Below are 24,995 nucleotides of genomic sequence, written 5' to 3' on the forward strand. Positions count from 1 at the left end.
CCAAGAAATCAATCAGTCAGTCTATCTATCTATATCTAGCTAGCTAGCTAGCTAGCCAAATGTCTATCCTTATTTACACACAAAGAATCATTCCATACACACTCTTCTGCACCTTAATTCTTGGAGATATTTCCATGGTAGCCCAGACGATCCTTTCTTGGTATTTCAAAATGACAACAAGGAGTATAGAGTGATGGTTAGGAGCATAAACCCTGAAGCCAAAGGCAGGGAGAGCAGGAGGGAAAAAAGGAAGGAGGGTGGAAAAGCGAAGAAGAGAGAGAGAAAGATCAACAGCGTGAGAGACGAGAAGAAGAAGGAGGAGGAGGAAGAGGAGAAGGAGGACGAGGAGGAGGAGGAAGAGGAGGAGAGGAAGGAGGAGGAGGAGAAGGAAGAGGAGGAGGAGGAGAAGGAAGAGGAGGAGGAGAAAGAGGAGGAGGAGGATGACGACGACAGAGTCATGGAGGATAGAATGTACATGTACATTCTAGAGGGTTCTATTCCAGAAAAGCTTTTATTCAGGTGAGGCATTCTACCTCATAGGAGCAGACTTTATGCTAGATAGGTCCGCATGCCAGGCCTGATATCCCCACCCTGGCCAAAATAGGTAAGGAGAGAAGGATCTGGGGAGAAGAGAAGGTATGGCTCAGTAGATACCCTCAGGACTATAGAAATATTGTAATCCTTAATTTTACTTAAATCAGTTTAATTTCTACTATAATGCCACCATGCTGGGTTGATAGGAAATCAAAACCTTTAGAAGCTACCACTACTCCTAGGGTGATGCAAAGGTCCTGTGGTTGTACAAGTGACAAGATATCTGGGATCATGCACGTGCACACACAAACACACACATGCAGACACCTTTGAGTCTTCAGATGAACTCTCTACACTTGCTACAGTTGAGAAGTCCTTCCTCACAGCCCCCATGCTCCCATTTCCCCCCAGGGATGCCTGGAGCACAGTAATCGTCTCTAGAATGGGAGTCCCTGTGGCCGGTGGAATCCTCCCTATGGCATCTCACAGTCCTCTCCCGAGGTTTGTTTGGCTCCTTCCCCAGAGTGCAGGTCTCCTCCATTCTCAGAAACCACAAAATGTGGCCCTTTCTGTGTTTCCCTGGTTCTCTCCTCTCCAGGTTACTGCCTTAAGGCACACCTGCTCCTTTCCTGTGGCCCAAATGGCACTCCACATAATCAACTTCAGCTCCCCCACTGCCGGCTGTCCCTTAGGTGAAGAAGTCCAGAGTCTGATTATCAGCTAGGAACAGGAAAAGGAAAAGGGAAAAAATACATGAGGAGAGGGAGGGTATAAATTAGTACCTCAAAAACGATCTTGTCACATTAAGAAGGAACTAGAATGGTTTTTCTGAGACACCTATCCCTATTCAGGGATGTTGTCAAAAATATACTATTTTTATTTTTCAGGTATGAAAAATCAGTGCATCACTCTTGGATTTCCCCGGTATCACCATCAAGCAGTCATGATATCTACTATGGAGGAGCCAGTGTTCACTTCTGACAGGACTGCCAATACAGGACAGAGCAGCTTTGAGTGTCAATAACACGCAAGGGTCGGGGTGTACGATGCTCAGGCTTGGTCAGAAGAGGAAGTGAAGCTTCATATATGTTGGTCCAGGTTTAATTCTGGGCATCCGTGTAGAGAGACATACATCCCATTACTCATACAGGATGACACGAAGAAAGTTCTAGACTGCTTTCCACCAAACCTCCTCCCCTCTCATACCACAGAGAGAGCAGTCAGGGACTTCTTGTGCAGTCCAAGCCAGAAGAGAAATTCAGTTTGGCCTGAGGAGGACTTTATACTTCCCTGTGGTCTGGAGTGGACTCTTGCATGGGCCATTCTGGAATAATCTAGAACTCAACACTTTCAGACTATCTCTGGATCCTTGGCCGAATGAGGGGGTACATGAAGAAAATACTGAATGGGTATGTCAGAGTGAAATAGCAAAAGTGCACGAGAAACCACAACAATCTAGGCTATCTCCGTCAGAATGCTATTCATCACCGATGGCCCTCCCTCAGCAGGAGCAGAAGCACATTCAGTCCAGGGCTTGTTCACAGCACCCTGCCCACGGGAGGAAGAAGACAGTGCCTTCGGAGTGAGAAGAGCATTGCCCCACCCGGTGGAGTCGCAGCAGGAAATCTCTACCTCTTCTAACATCCGGACACTCTCAGCTGATTTATTCCCCTTTTTTACCATCTGAGCTTTCTCACATTGCTCATACCTTACTCACTGTAGCTGTATAGACAGTGGGGTCAAGCAAGTGGCTCGTTGGAGCTCCGAAGTGATGGCGGCCATGGAGACCCGGGATCACCTTCCTATCCTATTCTGTTGGGTACATTTATGACTTCGAAAATTCTAATTTCCACCCTGCTCCCAGATCTCCCCGCTGCCTGCCACACCCCACCACCTCTGACCCTGGGGGCTAGGTAAATTATATCGCCTACTAATTGAGGACGCTGCTCCTACCGCGCCGTAATGAGTCAGAGGGATTTGGCGGTGTCTGCTCTTCTGGCTTACTCCTCTCATAAACATTCAGTGACAAACTTTTTCTTTGGCCTGGGGTCATAAAGAGGAAAAAAACCCTCTTAACTTTTTTTTTCCAACTTAAGACTTCGGTGAAATATTTTCCACCATCCTCAGCAAGACATAATACTTCATGTCATGAATAAGTTAATGAAAAAAATATGGAAGCCCTCCCCCAGTCTCTTGGGGACCTGCTGGGGATTTTGCCCCTCTGAGGACCAGTTCCTCTCAAAGCCTTTAGGGCTCCCTGAGAAGTCTCTGGTTTGAGTCTCGTCCCAAGGTCCTGGGGATTAGCCTGTCTCTGTCAGTGGTCTGCGATTGCATTTACCTTGAACTTGGACATCCCTCCCTATAGAACGTCCCTTAAAACTCCCCAAGGAGCTGTCAAGTGGGTGAATGGCCCAGAGCGAGCATCGCCAAGTGCCAACTACCAAGTACTTCAATATGGCCCTTTTCAGATTTTATTTCATCTCTGGGTCAAAAATGTGCTTACCTAAAGAACAGCATCCAGACTCGTCAGCGAGGCGTTGAGCTGGTCCCCTACCATCTGGCCACAACCTGCTTTGGCAATCTTACTTTCCACAACCCCTTTCCAGCTCTGAGCAAACAGTCCTACCACGGCTGCCTGAACTATCCTCCTGCCTAAAAGGTCCTTTTCCTTTAGAGAGAGACAACGGGGAAATAAATTAGTGCTTCTTCACCCAGATATTCTTTAAATATTTACTCAACATTTTTAGTGTGTGTGATGGAGGGAAAAGCTGGTGTTTTCACTAATACAAATAATATAAAGAAACATTCACTTTCTAATTCCCTTCCAAGGGCTACACAGAGTCAGTGTTCTAAAAAAAAAAAATCAACAAAACCTTTCTATCTTTTTAAAACGTTTCTGTTCTCTCCAGTTTACTTTTATAATTTCCCAGGTCACATAACTTTTGGGGAAGCCTACTGTGAGGTTGAAAACACAGCTTATGAAATCTATCACTCCTTCGTAGTAGACAAACCCCACCATACCTCATTCAAATTCAGAAGTTTATTTGATGGTAACTGGTCTAAGGTGAGGAGGAGGAGGAGTAGTAAGGCCCATGGTGGTTGTAGCTTGTACAGCAGTCCATGTAAGTAGATCAGTAAGGAATAGAGATAATACATCTATAGTATATATCATAAATATATATACGATATCTATCTATAAGATATAGATAGCTCTCTATATACAATATCTCATATATACATATATATGTATCATATGCACATCATATATTTATAACATATACATATAGATAATATGGTGTATATATATATATATATATATATACACACACACACGTCATATTAGGACCCTATCTTCTTGGGTGGGAACAGAATTTTATATTTCACCAATTTAGTGAGAATTTGCATGAACAAACCTGAGTGAAGGGGCACCATGTTTATAATTCACTCTAGGATTCTTTTAGGCTCTTCGTGGGGCCTTTGTAAGTGAGAATCTTTTGTGAGATTTTGGCTCTGCTGCATGTACATTGTTCCAGAATCTTCCTCTGTGCATACTTCCTCTGTGAAGAACTCCTCACCACTTTTATCTTCATTATCTCTCTCACCTTCATGTTCCTACACAAGATTCCAGTATATTCCACAACTAGAACTTTGCTACTCAAAGTGTGGGTCACAGACTAGGAACACTAGCATGACCTAGGAGCTTGCCAGAAATGCAGAATCTCGGGGCCCACCCCAGAACTTTTGAACAAGAGGTGATTTGAATGCACATTCAAGTTTGAGAAGCTCTGGACTCACTACACAGTCTGGTATTTTTTCTCATAGCTTCCAGTATGTAATTATGGATTCTGAAGAGCAGTCGCCATGTTTTTTAATTCTTTTCTCTCCTCCACAGCTCTTAACGGCCCCTCTTAGGGGGCACTTCTGTTACAAGATTGGTCCGTTTCTTAGTTGACTCCAGCCCTGGAATAGTCTTTTCATCGTTCTCACTCTAGCTCAACCTTTAGAAGTTCAAGTTTGACTGTTTTTCTAGGAAGTAAAAGAGCTATTTTTCCTTCAAGGCCTATGATTTCTATGATTCTGTAACTGAGCTCCAAAGGCTGCTTTGAATTTGACCTCAAGTGCAATTCATGAAGACAACTTTGACAATACCAGTTTCCCTTTGGGCAAGAATACTCCCCCTGGAAATTCAGAAAGTGTCCTATTGAGTAAAATCCTTCTTAATTTACTGTAAAAAGTGTGTTTAGAAAAGCAAATAATCTATGACAGAGCATAGAACTGTCCACTGTTAGGAAATCCAATAAAGAATAAGAAGGAAACTGAGCCCTCCAAATGTTTTTTTATAATAAAGTCAACAACCCTTGACTTCCTTGGTGGATCTGTTTGCAGCATGTATCGAATGCAGTCGTGCAAGGGGCCTGATCTGCTATCTACCTTCAGATATCTGGGCTTTCAGGGAATAAAGATTAAGACAAAAAGGGAAGAAATCTGTATAAATCTCTTTGGATTGTGTGTAGGGAGTTAGAAATCATTACTGGGAACCCATTCTGGAGAGAGACAGGGCTGAAACTTATGTGACTTTCATATATATATATATATATATATATATATATTATATACGTATATTTTAAAGATTTTATTTATTCGTTTTGAGAAAGAGAGCACAAGCAGGGGGAGCAGCAGACAGAGGGAGAGGAAGAAGCAGACTCCCCGCTGAGCTGGGAGTCTGATGTGGGGCTCAATCCCAGGACCCTGGGATCATGACCTGAGCCGAAGCCAGATGCTTAACCGTCTGAGCCACCCAGGCGCCCCTCAGATATATTTTTTTAAAGATTTATTTATTTGAGAGAGAGAGAGAAAGGAGGGAAGGGCAGAGGGAGAGAATCTCAAGCAGACTTGGAGCCATGCCGCCAATCTCACGATCCATGAGATCATGACCTGAGCTGAAACCAAAAGTCAGATGCCTAACTGACTGAGCCACCCAGGGGCCCCAGATTGTAGGTATTTTTTGGTCATCACTCACATACTCTCTGGACCTGTCCTCCAAAAACTTGCTTCACACTTCTTGATGGTGGAGAGATAAGGGTGACTTCTGAAGCCCTGAAAAGAGTTGTGGTTAAATGACCCAGGCTGGCTAAAAGTTATGATTATGGATTGAGATTTAATATCTAGAAGTGGGATTTAATATCTTGGGAATATCATCAGGGGAGGCTTTCTGATTATTGGTCCTGATTCTTCACCCCTCCCTATAACCATGACTTTTTTTTGCTGTATGGCTTTGTGGTTCTTCCCACAGAGTATATTTCCTCACACTGTGACTTTAGATTTGGCCGTGTGACATGCTTCACCAATGGGACGTTGGCAAATGGGACTTGAGCAGGGGTTGAAATGTGCCTGTATGATTTGGCTTACATGCTTGTGCTTCAGACACCATGAGAAGGACATGCCTTCACTAGCCACTGATCCCAGAAAGAAAATGAGACATACTTGGAGCTCCCTTGAGCCAGCTGGACCTGAAGCTGAAAGTGGAGCTTAACTCTGCAGCCGACCGCCAGCCCGGCAAAAGAGGTAAAGAAGGAACAGGTAAGCATGTGCAATTATTTAAAGATTTATTTACTTATTTTGTGGGGGAGGGGCAGATGGAGAGGGAGAGAGAGTCTTAAGTAGACTCCACGCTCGACGTGGAGCCCAACCTGGGGCTTGATCCTACGACCCGGAGATCACGACTGGACCCGAAACCAAGTGTCGGAAGCTTAACTGGCGGCGCTGCCCAGGCACCCCAAGCATGTGCAATTATTAAACACTCTATATAAGGCACTGTCTCAGGGATCTAAGCATGCGAACTATGAGAAGAGTAAGACAGAGCTCACAGCATGTCTAAGTGGTAACAGTACTAGCCATGGCTACCATCGTTGAGTGCTTCCCATGGGCCAGGTCTGGCGCTGGAAAGCTAACATTTCCTCATTTAGTCCTGACAATAACCCTTCAGTAAGTGTTATCATCAACATCATTTTACAGATAAGGGATCTGAAGGTCGGAGAATATGCCTGGGGTGACAAAGAACGAAAGCAGCAGAGCAGGGATTTGAACCTAACTCTCTGACTCAAAAGCCTCAACTCTTAACTACATGGCCGTAGAGACATCAGGAAGAGCTGCCATGTTGGGACTTTGCTCAGGCCTGAATGTGTGTGTCTGGTGGTCCCTGCCAGTCTGACGCTCACCCATCTGTGGCCTGGACCCCGCTACACCCTGGAATCAATGCAGGCTTGGCTCCATTGGGAGCCGCCTCACCATTAGTTTGAGGGACTGGATATAGCCTCTTGTTCTGTTAGTAGACATGCCAGGGGGACTCATTATGTGCCATTGACCTGCATTAACTAAACTAATGTCGCCCTACCTGTTAACAACTACCCTTTGAGATGGGTACTATTATTATACCCATTAGCGCTCTCGCTTGACCAGCTGGGCAGCCCCAATCATCTTATTCATTCCACCCATTATTATTGAGCCCCTAATGTGTGCCCGGCCCTGCTGGGCACAGGAGAACATGTGAACAAAACCAGATGGGACCTCTGCTCTCATGGAGCTTCCGGTGTAGCAGAGTTTCTGCCAGCTTCTTTCCCCAAACCTGGTCCCATCTTTTCAGGCTCATTCGCGTCTACTTTGCTAAACACCAGTCATACTGTTGCTGGGGAGCCTCGTCAACTCCCTGCCCCACGTTTGGCCAGACCTGAGTTTGCTCTGCCCCTTTAGATGTAGAGATTTGCTCTGACATACACCCCCTGTAGAGAGAGATGCATGTGCTGGCCCCAGAAGCTTTCCTCTTTGTTTCCCACCCTAGCCCTTGTTGGCTTGCGCCTTTCTTGGACCAGAAGTTCCCAGCATGCCCTGGGGCCAGGCCCTCTGCACAGATGACAGGAGCACAGATCACTTTGTCCAACTTCCTTTGAAAGCAGCGTTCGTGGGTGGGCCACTCTGAGTGGGAGGAGGGGTAGTTTCCCGACTTTGGGTTAACCCACACGAGTCATCCAGATCGAAGCAAAGTCCCTTTCCGCTCCCAAAACCCCAGCAAAAGAAATCACTAGCCTGCCCTAAAATGCCACTCCAGAGTGCCAGAACTATAGACAGGGAAGTACAACAGATTCGCAGAGGGATCATAATTTACTCGACGTGCTCGCTAGACCGAAATCCCCTTCGAGTAGCTGAATTGTGAGGCCTCTGTAATGATGTCCCTTTTGGAAATGGCATCCTGCCTGTGATTCACAAGACTTCCCAGGACATTTACTCGAGCGTGGGCTTTCTCAGAGCTCTTACCCAGCAAGAACTCCCGGTCACATTAACGGAAAAATGTGGCCCGAGCCACAGACTGCTGAATCGAGCTGTTTTCATGGGGAAATAATTTAATATTCAAATAAGCAGTAATTAAAGAGCAATTCTCCCTCCTGCCCTCCACCCTTCTCTCCCTGACCCGTGTCTGTGCTCGAGGCAGGCCGTGAATCCTGTGACTGTCGGGCCAAGGGAGAGACCTGATTGCCAACACAGTGAAGCCCGGCAGTGGAGAAGGAAGCACAGTACGGTTCGTCGGGTCGTAATACCTCATAAATCAAACAGAGTTTTCCCATAATCGCACGGCCGTGCCACATTCTGGCTTCCAGTTAGATTTATGAGTGTGTTCTGTGCACGAGATACATACCACGATGGACTGATTGGCACAGAAAACAAAGACACGCCGAGCACTTAGGAACGAAAATATAAGGAGCCCGTTGACCCCAGTCAGGCTCACTTCCCTGACAAGTTAGTAATTTGGATTTCCATTTGGGGACAGCTCGAGTCACTAAGAGCTTCTCAGCGTCCTAGTGAAACTGAGGGAGGGAGACGGCACCCTGGTCGTTGGAGCATCTTTCCTGTGATTTTCCTCTTGGAAAGTGGTTTTGGCCGCCTCCCGAAGAGCTAGCCTGGCTCTGGCCTTGGACGTCCCAGGCCCATAAGGAGGACAGAGTTGCTGAGAAGAGAAATGAACTTGAAGCCCGAGCTGAAAAGCTCTGGCGTGGAGACCCCGCGGCTTAGTCTGGGTCTCGTTACTCCAGGGAGAGTCCAATTCCTGCCGTAGGGAGCACCTAGGAGAGCACCCCCTCCCCCCCTCCCCCCAACCTACCTGCCAAGCTGAGTCAGTACTAATTCTTGTCCTCCTTAGAAGTCCAAGGGCTTTGTGAAGCCAGAGCCATGTAAAAGGCTTTCTTCGGGAGAGGAAAGAGTATAAAAATAATTTGGAGAAAACGGCTGTTTTTCTCTTTGAGCTTGGGGAGCATAAATCAAATGCAGGTGCCACAAAGTTGGGGCACTTCTCTCAAGCAAGAAGGGAAAGGGGAAGGCTTCGGGACAGGAGTGACGCATCCACGTTTTCTCAGGCTTTGGGGATCCTGGCTGCCCCACCCTGGATGTCGCCCCACCCTGGATGTCGCGCGGGATGCATTTTGCTTTGTTCCTTCGGCTCCGATAACACATAGATAATAAGCACGGAAAGCCTGGTTTACCCCAAGCTGGGAAGCCATTCATAATGCATGGCGGTGTTGTGACCAATTCTGGCCTCGTGACAAGGCCACCATCCCTCACTTGGCTGTACGTTCTGCTGAGGGCTTTCGGAGAGGCAGGCATTTGAATGTAAGCGACGTACTTACTGCTCGACATCTCCCACTCCGTGGTCAGTCAGGTAGCTGCCCATGCAAAATGTTCACAGCCAGCCAGCCCGATGAGAAGCCCAATGGATAGTCTTCTTGGATGAGATTTGCAGCAGAGGCTCGGATATGACCTAAAAAAAAAAAAAAAAAAAAAAAGGTGACTCAGGGGCAAGGCACTTAAACCCTGGGACCAAACAAACACTCCCTTCCCTCCCTTCTTTCTTTATCTTCCAAACACAGCATTTTTATTCACTTAAAAAGAGGTTAAAACAAACCTCAGACAGCCTTGAGGGAGATTAAAACCACAAAAAGGCCTGTAGCTTGAAGGGATGTGCGGGAGGAGAAGGCCAGTACCACCCACCTGGCCTTGGGGGTGAGAGCAAGCCCACAGCTGCCCATGTCTCCCCAACTAGTTTTAGTGCCTGCTGATAGAGACATCTCCTGCCGCCCTCTCGTGCCCCCCCCCCCGGGTCTCCAGCATGAGGGGCCCTCAGCCCACTGTCTCCATTGCTCCCCCTTCCCCCGGGACCGGCTCTGTTCTGGCTTCCCTTGTGGGGAGAGAAATGTTGCCTAAAATCTCTTAAAAGATGGAAAGCTCTCGCACTAGAGTCTGTTTTTTATGGGGGGGATTTATGGACCAGAAAGAGACTCACATGGCCCCAACACCCTTATCAAAATCCATCACTTAAAACATTCTCCTATTGTTTTGCATGCAGGGGGACTATACAACAGGAAAAGTCTCGAAGAGCCGATCTGGTTTTCTCCATCTCTAACTTCTGCATGGCCGCTGGAAGGACGAGGTCTAACCCGTTTGTAACTTTTACAGAGCCCCCATGACCCCAACCGGGTTGAACATTTTCCAGAGACATACGATAGAAAGAACGATATGGTCGTCGGGAAGATTTACAGCCCTGTTTATGCAGCGCTTGTGTGAGAAAGGAGCGTTTGCTCCTCTGTGTATCACTGCGAATGATACACAACGACCGTCCGGTCAGAGCGAACGCGCGAACGTTACGGTGGTTGGGTGCATTTTGTTGGTGGTGGTGTTGTTACATCATCCAGAAAATGCAAAACGCTTGAATATACGGATGTTGCAGGCAAGTCCAAGGAATTGTACAGAACCCCTCAGGGACTTGTGCAGACCCTCTCGAACAACGGGATGAAGAGACTCTTTTATTAGAACCAGAGTCTGTGCTCACTGGGCCCCCGAGATGTTTGGCTGCCTCGCTGATCCGTATCAACCCGTGTTTACTTTTACCAGACTGGAATGCTACAATAAACCAAGGTGCACCCGTAGCTTTTCATTGGTTGGTACTCCTCCCCGAGCCCTCAGACATGCGTTTTAATTGAGGGAGTAGGATTTAAGGAGCGTCCTTTTGCCAAAGTGAAGTTGGCTGGCTTTCCTACTTGTTTATAACAATCTCGAGGGAGTTCTCCCTTACTCCTCCCGCTGGAAAGTAACCTCCCTTGAGCTACTTTTCTTTGTCCAAGGTCAGACTCCTGTCCTTGGTAGGCTAGGCCCGGCGTCGGATGCTGCTTGTTCGCTTCAGCTGGATCTGGCCAACCTGCTTGTCCCTCAGAGGGTAGCTTCTGGAAACCACGGCCCTATCTGGACCCACCCGTGCTCCTCAGAGCAAGTGCAGGCTGGGGATTCAGATAGGGGACCGCAGACGCTTGGCCTTCCTTCTTGGCTCAGCCATCGCGTCCCTGACTTACCCTGGGCAAGACGTTTAAAAGTTCTACCCTTCAGTTCCTCCACCATCATAAAAGGGTAACCATCACAGGGGCCTGGGAGAGGTCTTTTTGATCCTGAAATGAAAGGAGCCATTGTAAGCGCAGAGCCGGGGGATTATTACCAAGTCTTCAGACAACAGTCTTGGTCAGAACACCCCCAAGGAGAGAGAGAATGTGGGTCGACCTCTACCACTGATGAGGTTGTGGGATATCGGTGGGGTGAGGTGGGGTGGAGTCTGGAGCCAACAACCAAGAAAGAATTCTTGAGACGTCTTTGGTGCAAAAAGGTGATTTTATTTAAGCATGGGGACAGGACCCGTTGGCAAAAAGAGCTGCACTGGGGTCATGAGGAGTGGCCCATTATATACTTGCAAGTTGGGAGGGGGTTAGGGATAGCGTAAGTCTCTAAGGAATTTTGGAAGCAAGGTTTCCAGGACCTTGAGGGGGTAGCTATTGTTGGGAAAATGTCATTTATTACCGTCTAATAAAACCTTCGTCATGAGACCCTTCAGATGTGTATCAGTGGGTCATATGCTTGGGGAATTATTGCCAACATGTATCTTGGGGGACAGAGATAAAGGAAGTTCCAAAGGAATTTTTATATGTTAAAGTAGACTTACATGGGGCACCTGGGTGGCTCAGTCGTTAAGCATCTGCCTTTGGCTCAGGTCATGATCCCAGGGTTGTGGGATCGAGTCCCGCATCGGGCTCCCTGTTCAGTGGGAAGCCTGCTTCTCCCTCTCCCACTCCCTCTGTTTGTGCTCCCCCTCTCACTGTCTCTCTCTCTCTGTCAAATAAATAAATAAATAAATAAATAAATAAATAAATAAAGTCTTAAAAAAAAAAAAGTAGACTTACAGGATCCTGGGGTGGGGGAGGTCAGGCTAAGATTGCCTTTTGCCCTCAGCAAAGTATTCACATCGAGGCAGTTGAGTCCCTAGAGGAATGTCACTCTGCCTGTTTCCAGGACTTGTCAATGGGCTGTAGGTAGCAAGGAAATTTCATAATTTTTCCTCTGCCTTTGTTTCCCACGTCACCACCGTGGCGACTTGAACATTTTTGCCCAATTCAAGAAAGAAAACTGTCATCGAAGCCAACCTTCTGCCTTGATGTCCTGCTTTTGGTGGAGGTTGAAGGGAGGGGTGAAGGACAGTGGCAAATGACCAAGATGATCATTTTCGTCTTCACGAGTGGGAAAACTCCTAAGACACATGGGTCTACATGGACAGTGGTGTCTGGAGAGCCACAGAACAAAACAAGACAGCGCCCCAAGAAATTAAAAATACAATTACCATATGATCCAGCAATCCCACTTCTTGGTATATGCCCCCCAAAATTGAAAGCAGGGTCTTGATGGAATATTTGTGCACCCATGTTTATTGCATCATTATTCACAGTAGCCAAGAGGTGCAAGCAGCCTAAATGTCCGCTGATGGAAGAGTGCGTAAGCAAGATGTGGGAGATATATATATGTGTGTGTGTGTGTGTGTGTGTGTGTGTGTGTGTGTGTGTGTGTATACAATGGAGTATTATTATTTTTTTAAAGATTTTATTTATTGAGAGTACGAGACGGAGAGAGCACACAAGCAAGGGGGAGAGACAGAGGGACAGGGAGAAGCAGACTCCTCACTGAGCCAGCCAGGGAGCCCGATGTGGGGCTCAATCCCAGGATCCCAGGACCTGGAGATCATGACCTGAGCCGAAGGCAGATGCTTAACCATCTGAGCCACCCAGGCGCCCTACAATGGAATATTATTAAGCCATAAAAAGGAATGAAATCCTGATCCGTTGTGCCTCACGGATGAACTTGAGGACATTATGCTAAGTGAAATAAGCCAGTCCCCAAAGGACAAATACTGTAGGCACCCACTCAGACTCACAGGGACCGAAAGCTGAGTGGTCTTGTCCAGGGCCTGGAGGAGAGGGAGGAATGGGGCATTATTGTTTAATGGGTCCAGAGTTTTAGTTTGGGAAGACAAAAGGGGTTCTGGAGATGGGTGGCGGTGACGGTTTCACAACGATGTGGACTGGACGCTTAAAAATGGTCAAGATGGCGTATTTCGCATTATGTGTGTTTCACTACAATTTTTAAAACCGTTTTCATTTTTAAAATTTAAAACTATGGCAAGTAGCAGTAGTGGGGAGCTTTGGACCTCCCCAAGGCCACGGCCCACATCAAGTGTAGGGTCTGGTACAATCCAAAGCGTTGCTCTTTGGCCTTCGAGCAACGTACTGAAAGTTAAAGGCAGCTCTCACTGAGTTCAGGGGCCCCGTACAGGGGCCATAGGAGGTGTTTTTCACAAGACAGGCTATCTACCTTCATCTCTAAAATTCCAGAGCACTCTTAGGTGCCGTCGTAAGATAACTCAGAGATATCCTGTCCTAATGGGGAAGAGAAAAGGCAAGTCCTCGCTCTCAGGGTTGACTCCTTTCACGTGCTCGACAACTGTGTGATGATTTCAAGGCCCCACTGGAAGCCTCAACGGTGCTAAAAAGGGCAAATTTCCCCCCACAACTTTCTGAGTTCATTCTTACTCAGATGGCTGGTAGCGCGGCGAGCTCCTGAGTCTCCTACGGAGAGGTTGAGACGAATGTCACAGTCTTATGCAGTGTCTTGAAGATGCGCACAAAAATAGTAGTATTTTATCACTCTCTTTCCGGACCCCTTCTCTTGTTCCCCCTCAAAGAGAATCGTCTATGGGGTTGGCTGGAGGGTCCTCAGCCTCCCCGCCCCCCCCAACACTGCCACAAAACACCTAAAGAAATTCTACTAATTTCCCCTAATTAAAAAGAAAATCAAACCAAAGTATTCCCAAATAGGCTGAAGTCTATAAGGCCCCCTGGGAGGGGTGGGGTGAAGGGGGGCAGCTCTAATTACTTCCATTACCATGCGTCTGGGCCGTGGCCAGATGACTCTCTAGAAGTGTGACCCAACCGTCACACAAAACCGTTCCCATGATTCCTCTAAATGCAGTGAAGACTGACTGGAACTTCCATACAAGTTTTATACGATTCTAAGGAAAACCAAAGGAAATAAACACAGATAGTGGTTCAATGTTCACAAAATAGGTTTTTTGACTTTGGTTTGTACAGTGCGTTTCCAGGGCTGTTAGCCAGAGTTCCCTTCATGGGTGGTGTTGGTGGAATTTGTGTCCTGAAGCCCAAATTGTCAAGCTCCTGCCTTACCCTTTTATATCTCCGCTACTGTTGCTGTGTGGCCAGTACCATCTTGAAGCCTGCCACCCAGGGCCCTGGCTAGCCTAAAAGGCACTTTGTGTGAATTTGACAATGTTGCCTTCTCTGGGCAGGTGCAGCTTTGCAGATTCTTGTCTTGGAGAGCAGAGGGCAAGGTGGCTTTCAGCCTCTACTTACTCCCTTAACCAGGTACCCTTGTTCAGTGAACAACCTGCCCAACTGTATTTAGTGGCCTATCACCCAGGACTTTTCAAGGTAACTTGATTGCACATACCAAGTTTCTTCTACCTCCTAGGACCTTAGCTTTCAGGTCTGGCTTCTGATCTAAAGAAGTGCTTCTTCTCCAGGCAACTGCCATCACGAAGGACACCCCAGGATTCCACTCCTCCTAAAGATTTATATTAGACTTCCTGGCCAGCCTACCAATATGTCTCAATTTAATGTCACGGCTATGTCATTTATATAGTAACTATGTATTTGGAGTCATAAAGGGGTTATTCCTGCACTAAGAAGATTTAAAAAAAAAAAAAAGTTTAAAGGTCCCTGGATAAGAAATAGCTGAACTCAGTTGGACTTCTAAAAGGCAGGTCCCCTTCCAACAAACCAGCTCTCCAGTTAAACAGCGTCCACGGTGAGCCAGCGTGGAGCCCCCCCCCCCCCCCCCGTTGGCTGCCATCCAATTTCACAAAAGCTCAAAAATATGTTTTTTGAAGCAAAGCAGATAAGCTTTGTGTCTAGGATCAACAGACTGATACTCGACAAGACACACACCCTGCTGGGTCCCGCTGTACTCACTCTCCACACGTTTTGAACAGATTATCTTACAAAAGCAAAGGATTGTTTCCTTGGAGGAACGCACATGCCCCTTGAAAGGACTGTGCCCTGAGTTTCGGTGCGTATGTGATGGTTGGGGCTGTCTCTCTTCACCCAGGCTTCCCTGGGTCTAAAAAGACACCAAATGACAAAAAGAAACCCATCATTTAAACTACCTGATCGACACCACAGCCAAGGAGATCTAAACCTACAAGCAGTTTGCGCTCTGCAAGATTCTCCCCTGGAAGCAATGCTATTGGGGTACTCGGGTTTCCAGCTTGTTCTGCATCACCCCAAGAGAAAAACAGCACTAATAATAATGTGCATGTTAGTCAGAATCGTGGTAGGATGTTTTGAGCACACGATTTTTAGTTAGAATATTACCAGCACAAACAGTGTACGTGTAGTTGCAAACGAAGCTTCTGCAAAATAAGTTGTTCTGGAAAAAAAAATTTTTATTTTTTTATTTTTTTATTTTAATATTTTTAAATATATTATGTTAGTCACCATACAGTACATCCCTGGTTTCTGATGTAAAGCTCGATGATTCATTAGTTGCGTATAACACCCAGTGCACCATGCAATACGTGCCCTCCTTACTACCCATCACCGGTCTATCCCATTCCCCCACCCCCTCCCCTCTGAGGCCCTCAGTTTGTTTCTCAGAGTCCGTAGTCTCTCATGCTTCATTTCCCCTTCTGTTTACCCCCCTTTCTTCTTCCCTTTCTTCTCCTACCGATCTTCCTAGTTCTTATGTTCCATAGATGAGAGAAATCATATGATAATTGTCTTTCTCTGCGTGACTTATTTCACTTAGCATTATCTAAGTGGAAAAAAAATTTTTAAATACGTGTTCCTGTTTTGAATGATTTAGAATGCTGGGGTTTGGGAGAAGAGCACGCTTGGAAGCATTTGAAAAGGTAAAGGGTGATTGAGAGGTCTTCCAGGTTTGTTTAAAGGTCTCTGGAGGTTAATTTTGATGATTTTCTATTTTGCTTTATTGCTCTTTCTCTCTCCTGTGCGTCGATGCATAACCGGTGTGAAGGGGGTATTTGCAGCTCACAGGTGAGAGGGAGAAACTGTAGGGGAGGGATGGGAGAATCAAAAGAGAGCATGTGATGTAGCAGAAAAAGACTAAGCTAAAAGGAACAAAGAAGAGGAGCAGGATTGCCCCATCTGGAGTGAACTGAGATGCACGTAATCTAAAAGGCACCACTGACCCAGGTGCCCGTCACTGCAGTTACTAACTGGCGCGGTCACTGGGCGAGCAGGCAAAGGGACAGGTAAGGAACAAGTCACTGGCTGTTCATGTGTTCAGGGCGTTCTTGAGTTAGGTGTTTATGGCTTGGGGACGACCTCTCACCACCACTCACCCCCACCCCGTTTAAACAAATCGATTGACAAAAAATACAGAGAACAAGAACACTCTATGAGCTATCTACTATGATTCTCCCCATTTTGCACAAGAGGAAATTAAGGCACAGAAAAAGTACAAAGCTGGTCCCAAAGTTACAGAGCTTGTAAGTTGAGGAATGGACTTCACACCTGGAAGTCTCTCCGTCCAAAAGGCATTATAAAGCCCTCATGGAAATGCTAAGATAGCTAAATAATGCTTTGTAATCAAAGTGATAAAAAATTAACACATTTCAACCCGCAAGAGTGTTTTCTGACTCTATCAACTGCTTTAGCTGTCTGTATTTTCTCAGGAGGAAGCAGCTTGAGGATAGTTATCAAGGTCCTTCTCTTAGGCTTTCTCCCCACCCCCTACCCCCCCTCCACACACACCCCCACCCCTCCAAACCCCCCCACCTCCACTTCAGTGGATAAAAAAGCATTTGTTAAGCCCCCTACTCTGTGCTGCACTGTGCTGAATTCCGGGGATATAATGGTGAAGGGGGATCAGGTCCTGTTCTCAAGGATCCCCCAGGGCAGTAAACAGGCTCTTACAACAGAATTTGTAATAGGGGCAGAATCCCCAGTGTTGTGGGGGGGAGGGGAACCTTACCTAGCTTTAAGATTGGGAGCCAGGGCAAATTTCTACACTGACTTGAAGCAGGAATTGAGCTGAAGATGAAGAGAGGAAAGTGTTTGAGGTAAAGGAGCCAGTGTGAGCAAAACTATCCAGAGGATTGAGCTGTCATTTTCCTTCTGAAACAGAACCTGGTCAATTTCCTTGGCTCAGCCGAAGCAGAGCACGTGGGGACGGAGAAGGGAAGGGTCACGCTCTGGTGTCCTGGAGCCAGCTTCACATTTCTTCCCCAATCTGCATGCAGGGAGGTCAGGTTGGTAGCTTGAAATTGACCACGGGAGGAGTATTTATACTATGGAAGTTGGCGGCCATTGCAGAGCAGGGATTTTTATTTTCTGGAGACCCGTTTGTTAAATATTTACCAGCACACCACTGGACACTGGTTCCAGGGACCACCCTACTGCAAATAGGTCTGCGATACAGCTTTAATTCTGCTTTTCACCTGGAACCAAACATATTTTTCTTGATCTTCTGCATGCCCACCCCCTCCGCCCCCCACTTTTGAGCAGAAAGCAGAATGGAGATGAGCAGTAGGATGTCACTGAAATGGATTCATCACCCTGGTCCCCTTTGACTGCGAATCTCGCCACGTTCACACATGCTCGCATCCTGTGAGTTTTCCCACATTCGCAGCTTTGAAAGTCAAACATATGTTAAAAAATAAACTGACACTGTTTTCCTCAGACATTAATGCTCATTAACACGCACCTAGACTCCCACTGCTTCATTTTCACACCTGTGATTTGATTTACATGAATAACTAAGTCTTTGCTTATATCTGCTTGAAGTGACCCAGAAGAAACTGACAATTCACTTTCAGAAGTAGATTTTTGCCGCACCCCCGTCTCAACAACCTGCTCTGAATGCTATCAGAGATGAATAAGACATTCAAAATACACCTTGCCACCCTGACCCAGTTTCCATGGCAAAGGTCATGGGCCATCATCTTAAATAAGAAATAGACCAGAAATAAGGAAATAAGGAATAGACCAGGGGTCAACTAGGTCGAGCATATGACGCTTTGTCATTTTCAGTTATCTGACCTCCTTTTTATTCCTCTCTCTTTATTGATCTAGCACAGATTTATATGCCCAGAACGGACAGGGCAAATTCCCCTGTGCCCTGGATTCTGTCTCTCTGCGTCCCTGAAAAGAGTGGCAGCAAAGATAGATCAACTCGTATTGACATGGTGAGTGAAGCGGGTTAGAACTGGACTGTCTCCATCGGAGAGGTGGAGAAGAAAATTCGATCCAATGCACAGCATGCTGGGAGTTTATTTATTTTTCATATTCCATGCAAATTAGCATCTTCAAATTTATCCACATGCTTTTGCAGCAGGAAGAGGAGATTTTTGTCCCAGAATTCATGCCAAATGTTATGCATGAATATCTAAATCATTTTATTTCTGTAGATTTAGATGTTAATGCTTTGATACACAGGCACTTGAAAACACTTCTCAAAACTAATTGAAATGAAGCAAGGCTGGTCCCCTCGAAGAAGCCCATCAAGGAATGGGAAGGTGAAACAGAAAGCGGTGGTTGGATTACTCAACTAACTGGATGGAACAAGAATCCCTCCCCAAAACTACTGGTTTTGCTCCTAATTAAGTGTTTTGTCTGTAGTCAAAGCCACTTATTAAAACCATATAGAGTTGGTGTTTATTCTTAATGAACAAAATAGGATTTTTTAAAAAGGCAATATTTAAAAGTTTACATAAATCTGGGGCACCCGGGTAGCTCAGTAGGTTAAGCATCTGACTCTTGGTTTCAGCTCAGGTCATGATCTCAGGGTGGTGAGATTGAGCCCCAAGCCTCGGGCTCTGTGCTCAGTGGGGAGTCTGCTTGAGATTCTCTCTCTCTCTCCCTCTGCCCCTCCCCCTGCTGGCACGCATGCGTACTCTCTCTCTAAAATAGATAAGTAAAATCTTTTAAAAAAAACATAAAAAAATAAAAGTTTACATGAATCAACTTTCCCCAGAATGTCAATTACTTGATTCCCACCCCCGACCTTTTTTTCCCCACTTCCAATTTAGAAGACAGTGCAGAAAAGATACTTGGACACAAACGCCAGCCCCACTGCCTTCTGGTCATGAGCCATCAAGCACTTCATTGATCTTCTATGCTTCCATTTCCCTATTTGCAACATTGAGGCAATGATATCTGTTGTCTTGATTTGGTTCGAGGACTCGGGGAGATAACATATGTGCGGTACCTCCTGGTCTATAGTGATATCTCTGTACGTTTGAAGTTTCATTCCCTGTGTCCTGTTTGGAAGTTCTAATTTTTAATATGGAAATAAACAAATGCATCATTCAAGACTTGATGGAAGTGATCATGAAATGAGGGGAGTAGTGGGATAGGACTGTCGTAACGGACATTCGAGCCCATATTCTTTTGCCATGATGATCCACATGGGGTGGATGTGGCCATGTTTCTAGAGAGATATCTTTTGGTAACCTCCCTATGCAAAATATTCTGTATTTTTTCAACAACTTTTTTCCCCTTTTTTCCCCTTCTTCCTTCTACCTTCCTACCTTCCTTTCTTGCTCTCCCAACATTTAACAATATCCTTTCAAATTCTCTATCCTGCAACTCCGTGGGTTACACATGAAAGTCAAAGCAAAAATCCAACCTCCGGGAGTTGAACTTGTGCTTTTTTCCATCAACTGCCCATGGCTGGGCCTGATTAGATCATTGATCTCAACTGAGCTTTAAAGCAGATATCCTCCTGTTTGAGACTGGCTTATGACTTAACAGAAGAGATTTCAGGTGACCGTGTGTTTACAGAATCTTATTTCACATGAAAGAGATTTTTGAATAAAACCATAACCATCTCCATCAGTGAAAAAAAAAGCAGTTTTCCAAAATCCACTCTACAACCCTCAGGGATCTAGTCCTATCACATCAACTTTCCCCAAATTAAATTTAAAATGACTTAAGAGCCAGATTGGCAAGGGGCCTGGCATCCTTCGTGTGTGTCAGCCAACCCCCACACCCCACAGTGGCTTGCAGTCTGTCCTCTTGGACGCCTGGAAGCCACTCCTGGTGTTGGTCAGCCTGCTGCTGCGTGGCTGCCGTCCCTCTTTGCCTCTTCAAAGTCCTTTGAGGGCCCTGGTCCCCTCCATCTGCCTGCTGTTGCTGGCTCTATTACAGTGAAATATTGCTGGCCCCAGGCCACTGTGGCCCATTAGGAGAGCCCAATCTCCCAGCCAGATGGAGTTCAAGCATCCACCCCCAACAGAACTGCAAACTCCACTCCTCTTCCCAGTCCTGGGGACTTCATCTCAGGCATAGGGGCGCGTCCTCTTTACCCCTTGAAACACAAAGTGGCCATTTGGTTCCTTCTACTCCGCTCTTCAACTTTGCTTTTGGCTGGAATGATACCAGCTCAACAAGGGGGCTCTTGGCTTGACGTAGGTGAGAAGTTATTGATAGTCAGGCACATCTCTAATGAATGAGAAATGTTTCAATTGTTTAAAAATAAATACAGTCTGTTCGTTTGTTAGTTAAAATCTTTGTCAGTCAGGGTCCTGTGGGAAACAGATGACGCACTCCAGGGATGACTGAAGAGAAAAGAACTCTTTAGAGATTTGCGGACAGGGTTAAGGGAACTTCCCAGGATGTGGATGCACCCCAAGTACTAACAAAAGTGGGAAGCCATTACCACCCTAGAGTTAAAGGGCCAGGTGGAGGGCCCTGTTCCTGGAACCCAGAGAGAGCTACGGCTGTAGGAGAGAGGCTACTTACTGACAATGCAGTGTTGGTAAAGGAAGCTGTGGCTTGGCAGGGAGGTAGGGAGGGGGTGAAATACATTCCCTGCCCTATCCCCCCCCCCAGCCCTCTGACTTCCTGTCAGTGCCTCACATTGGCCTGACCCAACTGGAAGCCAGAGGATGGGTGAGCCCCACCGATGCAGCACCATAGCGGTCAGCCTCCTGGCACAGAGAAGGACAGAGAGGGCAGGAATACAGACCTGGAAGAACAAACCAGAGAATCACCAGAAGAATATCTTTCAATGCAATAGAAAAAACAAAATGGATGAAAAGATTGAGCATTAAAGTAATTAAAGGATGGGTGCTGGTCAGTAGAAAAGGTAAGGAGGAAGGGATGAATGGAATCATGGCGGACAAGGGAGCCTCTCTCCTCCTGGCTGCTTCCCAGAGTGAAATCCTCAACGTTTTTCATTATATCCATGTGAAGAAGAGACCCTTCCCCAAGTGACCGTGACTTCCAATCCACAATTAGAAAGGCGGACTTCAATTACTGGCTGCGATACCTTCAGAACACCTACAACCAGGCAATCAACTCCCAAATGTAAAGACCAATGTCTTACACGTTCCCAGTTTGTGGCTGGGGAAGGGAAAGAGAAGTTTAGTTCCCTTCCACTCCGTAACAAAGCACTCCAAAATTTGGTGTAAAATGACAACGATTCGTTATTTCTCACAGTTCTCTGGGTTTGACAGGGCTCAGCTGGGGCCACCTTCTGCTACATGTCATAGAGCTGAGGTCACTCACGTGCCTGCATTCAGCTGGGAGCTTGGTAGGGGTGGGAATGTCCAAGCTGGCCTCTCGTGTTCCAAGCTTTCTCTACATTGTGGCCTCTCAACATCCTTTCGGTCCTCTAACCTGGACTCCATCACGGCACAGAATGATCTTCCAAGAGGTGTTCTAAGAAGATAACTTGCAGAGTGCAAGTATTTATCAAGAGTCCGCCAGCATCGTGTTTGCTAATGTCCCATTGGCCAAAGCAGGTCACATGACCACATTTAAAGGCATTGTGGGCGGGGACTACAGGACACAAATACGGAGAGGTAGAGTCAGTCCTTGAGGGGCCACTCACGTAAGTCCACCACAAAAAGTAAGAGCGTCTGGTCTCTGAAGAGCGGGAGGGATCATCGCCAAAGCGAAATGGTGAAGAAAGGAATCGAGAAATCAAAACTTGCTGGGGTCATTCCGTTACCTTAGTTTTATGAAAGTAGATGTTCTGATATGCTCAGAAGTTTGTTGCCGTGAACACGGGCAACGCTGCTTCCGTGCTTTATGAGAGGTGGTTTAACATGGAGTGATAATACAATTCTTTATCCAGGGGAGTCATTATTGGAGCTCTCAGCCTAGCAGTGTTGCTCGTTAGGTGTGGGGAGAGGGGAAGAGGTATCGGGGGAAGGAGGAGTGAATGACCAGAGGAAACAGGAGAATGGAGCTCGAGGTCACATTGAACAGGCTGAAGAGTCAGCATTGACCTTGAGCCCAGCTTCTTCCCTCCAGCCTTGGACCTAGGAAAACGGAGCTGAATGGAAATCACAGTTTTGTTAAGTTTGACAAAATCCGAGACATTTATTTAACGATCAGGAAGCATTCTGGTCATAAATAGTTCGTAATCCTGGAGATTTTGAGTGGAGGGGATCCCCTCAAAATAGTCCCCCTCCTTTGTGATGTAATGTTACTCTGCTCCTGTCTCCTCCCAACCAGGTTAAGGGTAATGGCTGTGGGTGTTCTCAGATTCCCCTCAGCCCTGAAGGGGTCCCAGGCTGTGCGTGTGGCATGTCAGTTTCATACTGACTCACGAGCTACAAACCCGAAGGGGGACTCAGATGAACAGGGGCACGGCTGCAAAAGGCTCCTGCCCATTCGTGGGGTGGGGGTGCACTCTGGAGCCCACTCAGCGGACTCTGGGTCGCTCCCCGATGTCCCTTTCTGTTCCAACATGTCCCAACATGGCCTCGTGTTTTCTCTTTGTCCTGGAGTATCAGAGGCAGAGTAAAATGTGTAAGCACAGAATCCATAGCTATGAAGGATGCAGACTGAGAATCTTCAGGTGAGGACCAGATTTGAAGCATCCAAATGAAAGTTCAATCGAAAGAATCCTTTTTAGGTGCTGCCTTCTGGGCCAATTTATAAGCCACATATGGAAATCAGTCTTTTTATTTCATATTTACAAAAGCCAAGACTAGAAACAGCGTCAAGGACCTTGAACGCTAACCTTATTTATCTGAATAGCTCTTAATTCTTTTTATTATTCAAATCAACCTGCAAAGGGAAAAGATCGCCACAACGTTGGCCTAGGGGTAAAGTTATGGGACTGCCAAGAATGCGTCACAGGCACTGAAGGCAACCCTGAAGAAGAATTTTAAAAATTGATTTTAAAAATATTTTTGAGTAAGGGTATCATCATTGGAATATCTAGAGCCTTGTAACCTGTCTAGTTCGGTAGGGACAACATATATTTATGTTTCAAGTTCTAGTATATTTGTCTAAATATATATTTTGTCTTTACCTTAAACCATATTTTATTAAGTGGCTAAAAGATCTGTGTCAGGCAGCCTCTAGAAGCCGCATCATGCTATCTGCCTGTTAGCATTCACATCCTTAAGTGGGGGGCTAGACCCAGTGACTTGCTCCTAATAAATAGAATACAATGAAGGGGATGGAATGTCACTTCTGAGATTAAATTACAAAAAGACTGACTTCCTTCTTCCTTGTGATTTCTTACATATTCCTTCTCTTTCTCTTTCTCTTGGAGCCCTGGCTCGGGGGGAAGTAAGCTGCATGTTGTAAGCTTACTTACATCTGGAGATGCCAATTTGGCAAGAAACTGAAGGAGACTTCTAGTCAACAGCCAATGAGACTTTCAGTCCAGTAACCTCTGAGGACCTGAATTCTGCCAACAACCATGTGAGTGAGCTTGGAAGCAGACTTTCCCCAGTCATGCATTCAGATGAAAGCACAGCCCAGCCAACACCTTGACTGCAGCCTTGGGAGAGGTCCTGAGACAGAAGGTCCAGCTAAACCATGCCCAGATTCCTGATCCACAGAAACTGTGAGATAATACATGTTGTTGTTTATAATCAATAATAAATGTGAATTATAATAAATGTCAGTGTAGCTTTTAGACACTTAGTTTAGGGGTAATTTGTTACATGGTAGTAAAGAGTTAATACAGGATCACTAGTACAGTATCATCAAGGAAAGAAACATTTCTTTCTGCTGTTTCCTGCCTGTGAAGAACCTTATTCCAATACATTTATATAAAATTTCAGATAATGAGATTTTTACATAGTTAAAGATTCTAAAATGTGAATGAAAAGATCTTTTAAAGGAACTAACTAATCAGCAGGGACAGTTCTCCCAGGAAGTTCTGGCAAACTGAGTTATAACAATGCCCATTGTTGGCAACGTAGAATGTTAAAATTCATCTTTGAGGCAAGGACCGATTTTGATTCTATACTTCCCTTTTAAAATCTCCACTTCCTTTTGAAAGGGAAAGTTATTTTTCACTAACTTCATTTTATAACATTAAAAAAAATTAATTTTCAGAAACAGAATATACTAGAACGCCTTCCAGAGAGGATATTAATTATAGCAATCACATAAACAGAATCATGTCTTCTCTGAACAAGTCTTTATTTCATGCTTGAGCTCATTTCCACAACCTTCGGAGACAACCCTTTCATTTTAAAGAGTAGCTCTCAGCCTGTGTCACTATTGAGAGATGACCATGTTGGCCCACAGCCAGGAGCTTCTTTGTGGGAGTGTTTCTCCCCTTCTCTGTCCAGCAAGTTTGTTAGACTGAAGCTGTCTGGTGTGACAGCGAGGCAGCTGAATGAAGTCATGGTTGTGATTCAGCCTGGATACAGCCCATGATGGTTTCTCACAGGTTTGCTGAATGACTGTCCACAGAAGGGAGGTCTTGCCATCTGAAGGGAATTGTATTTCTTGGGTTGAGTCTTGGAAGATAGATACAGGCTGAGCTTCTCTCCCACCCTTTATTTCACTAATGGCTCATTAAATAAACTGAGTTTTAATGACAGAGTGATTTCCCTGCAGGTCTTAGAGTTTGTCAAGGACATCCAATTTATAAACTCAAACCAAGGAAGTTTACATTATGGGTATGTGTCTTGGCAGATTACGTGCAGAAAAAAAAAAATTAGACATGAGGCCTCGTGTAGAGTCTGTAGCTAGAGCTCAGATTGTGCCAACATTTCCATTACAACCCATAATTCTAAGGGTCAAAATGGG

The 24,995-nt window shown here is 45.8% G+C and overlaps 1 long non-coding RNA gene across 1 annotated transcript; it reads left to right on the top strand.

Moving 5' to 3' along the window:
- Nucleotides 1-364: 364 nt before the first annotated feature.
- LOC148106974 (uncharacterized) lies at nucleotides 365-4,854 on the top strand. Its single transcript, XR_015723266.1, has 2 exons — nucleotides 365-1,035; nucleotides 1,422-4,854. It is a non-coding gene; the product is annotated as an uncharacterized LOC148106974 (long non-coding RNA).
- The last annotated feature ends 20,141 nt before the right edge of the window (nucleotides 4,855-24,995 follow it).

Source organism: Ursus americanus, chromosome X (assembly GCF_024610735.1).
Source record: "Ursus americanus isolate L20-20 chromosome X, mUrsAme1.1.p, whole genome shotgun sequence".
Lineage (NCBI taxonomy): Eukaryota > Metazoa > Chordata > Mammalia > Carnivora > Ursidae > Ursus > Ursus americanus.